Here is a 5,083-nt window from a genome sequence, read left to right as displayed (position 1 = left end):
GCATTATGTTCCTTTTTCACATAACGTCCCGTTATCACATTCTACCATTAGCCCCTTGGTATCAGCAAAGACACGGAAACTAAGACAAGGGAAGTAACTGGCTCAGAGCCACTCCAAATAAGTGCTGGAATCAGGGTTCACACTCAGGTCTTTTGGTGCCAAACCCAGGGCTGAAATCATTAAGACTGTTCTCAGATGGAGAAACTGAGGCACAGAGGAGGGAAGTGATGGCCTGAGATGGCACGACCAGTGTCTGAGAGGGGTGGGGCCGACGCGGGTCTCCTGGACTCCTCTGTCCAGGTGGGCTTGAGGAGTCCCAGCAGAGGGTTTGCCTTGTGGGTCTGGAAGAGACAGTGGGTCCAGAAGCTGGCGAGGGGGACACCGTGCCCACAGCCTGGGCCGGGGCAGAGGGGTGGCTCCTCTGCCTTCACGCAGCTGACCCCAGCGGAGCAGACAGGACCCCCTCTCCCTTACTTACCCGCGCTACTTGCGAAGCCTCAGTTTCCACTTTTGCCGTGTGGGTGAAAATTCTAACTTCACGGTGTTGTGAGGATGCCAAGGTCTCAGAAGCCACTAGCTTTGTACACTGTGGGGTCCCGGTCTAATAAGAACAGAAACAAGAAGCCCAACCAGTCCTGGGGTGTCCAGCCGAACAGCAGCACTGTGCTGAGGGCTTGCGTCCACCATTTCATGAAAAACCCTCCAAGGAGGTGTGAGGGTGATGGTCTCTGTCTTACGGAGGAGGAAACCCAGGCTCTGAGAGGCAAAAATCCGTCACTCAAGGTCACACTAGGGCCAGAGCCAGGACTTGGACCCAGATCAGTCTATACTTGGTTCAAACCCTTAAGTCCAGTGACTTGATCAGCCTGACGTTGTGGAAAAGGCACAGAAAGGGGAGATCCAGTTTTAGTTCTGCACGGACGGCAAATTAATTTTTTGATAACCTTAACAAAATGATGATAGGTATCATTTACTGAGCACCTACTTTACTTGCCAGTATCATTTAACACTGATAACTGATCTGGAAGGAAGGTACCATTTTCCTCACTTTATAGATGAAGAAACAAGCTCAGAGAGGCCAGGCAACTTCCCCAAGGACACACAGCCAGCAGGTAGGTCTCTGCCTCCGTAGTCAGAGGTTTTACCCACCATGGCATCCTCCCCGGTGCTTTTGGGTAGCAGGAGAGGGACAATGAGATGTGACATGGCTTCTGGACCAGCCGCCAGCCCTTCTTCTCCAGGATCCCTCTCCAGGGGAGTTGCCCAGGCCTGGAGCACCCCGCCCCAGGGGACCACTTGGGTGGGTTTGGCACAGGCCACAGGGAAGGAGAAGGATGAAGTCAGGGGAGCTGCTGGTGTGCCATGCACCCCTTGCCGGGAGCTGGGTCTCATTTGTTGCCTCGGCCTCTGGGACGTGTGCGTGTTGTCAAAGCAAAGTAGTTCATGTGGCAGAGTTCGGGGGACCATTCCAGAGGGGGCCAGGATATCATGGTCATCTGGGCCGACGGCAGCCTTCTTTTTCAAGTCCTTTCCTCAACCCTCACCCGTCTCAAGGCATTTTCCTCCTCAGAAAATCTGGGGTGAGTGGTGCTCATGTCATCATAGCCGAAAGAGCTGACCCCTGGACAGGCAGGGGAGTCAAGGTCACCCAGCGGGTCGGTGGCTCGGCTGTGGTGGCCTGTGATTCCTCTCTGGTGGCAGGACGTCAGCTGAGCCATCAGCCCTCCTGCCTGTTGCCCTCACCCTCCCACCACCCTCTGGGCAGTGGGATCCGTCCTGCCAGCACTTGGGCCTCTGTTCTCTGCGCAGACAAGAGGAGATGCTCAGAGGAGGAGTGTGCTCACTCGGGGGCGCCCAGCTGCCAAGAGGCGGAGCCCGCGGAGCCCTGGGTCGTCTGCCACAGCCCACAGCCCTTCCCGCTGCGCCCAGTAACTCGTTGGTATCAATACTGAAGATCCTCTTTATGGATCCTCTTTAAGTGATTTCTAGCCCCACGCCCACCCCCAAGCGCAGCTCCATCTGTGGAGGAATCCCAGGGCCAGCTGTGGAATGCAATCTACCTGGGACACAAGCATCTGGGCCTGCGGGGAGAAGAGGTCCTCTCTGCCACTCCTGTCCTCCCCAGGGAGTTGCCTGCCCCCGTGTACAGCTCTTGGGGGTGTGGTGGGCACAGTGAGAGCACTCCCAACCCCCAAGACCATCAGAGCGTCTAGTGTTCAGCCTTCCAGAGACTCTATTCTCTTGCTGTGGGACTTTGGGCCATGCCTGCCATCTCTGAGCTCATTTTCCCATCTGCACAGTGAACAGGTAGGTGGGGATGGATACCGGCCTCCAGTGCTGACCGCGTGGATTCTGAGTGCTAAGTCTGACTGAGGGAGGCCCTTTTCCATGGGAATCTTTGCTCAGCCCTGGCTAGGATCCTGCCCTGTCCGCCATCACAGGGCCACCAGTCAGGTCGTCCCCACAGCACAGGAGCTGCGTTCCCTAGGTGGTGGGTCATGGAGTGCAGGTCACTTAAGACTGTCTCCCCCAGTGTCACACTTGCATTTGGTCAGGAGCGCATGTGTTGGAACGCAAGAGTCCAGCTCAAGTCCTCACTCTGTCATTTAGTAGCTGTGTCCTTGGGCAAGTTAAAACTTCTCTGTGCCTCAGTTTCCCCATGTATAAAATGGTGATAATAAATCCGTTCCTCATAGGGGTGTTGTGGGATGAAGTGAGCCAACACATGGCAAGAACTTAGCACAGAGAGCACATAGTGGGAGCTTTATAAACAGCACCTAGTATGACTACTACAACCATTATTATGGTCTTAACCCACAGCCTCCAGCCCACTGAAGAGCCATAAGGCAAGGCCACAACGCCCCTCTTCCTGCTAGTCCTGACTCTGCCGCCAAATCACTGGCTGACCCGAGGCCAGCCCCTTCTCATCGATGGGCCTTGGTGACCCTGCCTAGAAAATGACACTTAGACTTTAAGAGGGAGGGACCCACATTCTCTTCACCCTGGGCCACAAGACGTAGCACTTGGGAGACAGCAACGAATGGATGTGCAGCAGGCTGGCCACCGTGCCCCTCGGAGGCTGAATCTGAAAAGCCCTGTGTCTCCTGCACCTCGAGGCAGGACGTACCTGCTTCCTCCCATGGGCTTGGAGCCCGCCTAAATAGTCAGCTCGGGTGTTAATATCCAGAGCGGTCCTTTTTGAATGGCTGTCAGGTGTTTTCAGAGGCTCACCATGGATGCCAGCACCCACTCCTTCTGGTGCAGAGGTCCCCTTGCAGCTCCACAGGACAGCCCTGCCCTGCCCGAGGTTCAGGATGGAGCTGGGATGCTGGCAGGGAGGGGAGAAGCTGACAGATGGAAGCCACCCTGGGTTTCCTGTTCTGTTCCTGCCTCTGGCCTGGCTACCGCCAGCCTGCAGCCTTGCCCCCTAGGGCAGGTGAGAGTTCGACTCGGGCATGGTTTGACCATTGGCACCTGTAAGAACAGTGAAGAGAGCCCCAGAATCTTAGACCTCAGGGGGCTGCAGGCGTCTCTGGTCTAACCCCTCCCACCCACTGGGCAGTGGGCCCAGGGAGGCCAGGGCACGGGCCCAGGCTAGCACGTCTAGCCAGCGGGGGAGCCAACCAAGACCCCCAGGCTCAGGCTTATGCACCCAGGCCTCAAAGAGCCCTTGCCTGGCCCCCTGCCCCAGCCAAGCCCCCGCAGGAGGAGCAGCGCTAGGTGAGGGCCAGGCCTCGGGGAAGTCACTTTCCAGGAAAGGGTCACGGTCCCCTTGTCACCAACAGGAAAAGCTGGTGAGGACGCTCAGCAGGCCCCCTTAGGCCCTCCGGGGGCTCCAGAAACCACAGGCCAGAGAGACAGAGGGTGCTGCCAGCCTCCTCCCTGGATGGAGACCATAGCCCCGTGCCCAGGGTCATCATGACCTTCCTGTGCCCCAGCCTCTCAGTTCCCAGAGCACCTTCCTACCTGAGACATCCCTGCATCTTCACAACGGGCCTGAAAATATGCCGCTCTTATTTGCGTTTTATAGATGAGGAAGCTGAGGTCACAGAGGGGACAGGCAGTGTGACATGGTGGGGAGCAGTGCACCCACAGGATCCCCTTTCTGGCTCAGCTACCAACTCTCTGGGGACCCTCTGGCAAGCCTCTTCTCCCTGCTGGGCCTCAGTTTTCCCATCTGTAAAATGAGGCAGCTAAATCCCAAGGCCTCTGAGGACCCACCCAGCATTCAAGTCTCCCCCGACAGGGCAGCGCCCCCTCCCACCTGACAGTTGGACCCCCTCTCCTTTTACAGTGAAATAAGCACTTATCTCTCTGGTAGCTTGTTGCATTTTCCCAAGCGTGGGTTGTTGCCAACCCCACTTTATGTACAAGGAAGGTACAGTCAACCAGGCATATAGAGTGACCTGCCCAAGATCCCACAGTGAGTGAGTGGCTGAGCTGGAGCGTGGAGCTAGGAAATCTCGCTAGACCCTACGCCTAAATTCCCTAACACTGTCCCATCCAGGACAGCAGCCGCTCACACATGTGGCATGAAGCACGTGTGGCAGGCTGAATCGCCACCCTCCAAGACATCCACTTCCTCATCCCCAAACCTGTGACTATGCCACCTTACCCGGCAAAAGGGACTTTGCAGATGAGATTAAGGATCTTGAGATGGGGAGGTTATCCTGGATTATTTGGGGGGCCCAATATAATCACGAGGGTCGTAAAAAGGGGAGTCAGGAGGGTGAGAGTCAGAGAAGGCAAATCAGTGACCAAGCAGAGCAAGAGAGGATGGGACGAGGGATGCAGATCATAGAAGGACGCGCTTTGAAGATGGACGGACAGATGGAATGCGGGCGGCCTCTAGAAGCTGAAAAAGTCATGGATGGAATTCTCCCCTGGAACCTCCAGAAGGAGCACAGCCCTGCTGACACCTTGATTTAGCCCCATAAGACTCAGTTCAGACTTCTAACCTCCAGAATCATAAGATAATTAAGTTCGTGCTGTTTCAAGCTGTGAAATTTGTGAGAATGTGTCAGAGCAGCAGCTGAAAATTAATACAGCACTTGAATCATGACTACCCCAAATAGAGATGAGC

The sequence above is a fragment of the Equus caballus genome, chromosome 25 (genome assembly GCF_041296265.1).
Source record: "Equus caballus isolate H_3958 breed thoroughbred chromosome 25, TB-T2T, whole genome shotgun sequence".
Classification (NCBI taxonomy): domain Eukaryota; kingdom Metazoa; phylum Chordata; class Mammalia; order Perissodactyla; family Equidae; genus Equus; species Equus caballus.
The sequence above is the reverse complement of the archived record's forward strand: the minus strand, read 5'-3'. Positions refer to the sequence as shown.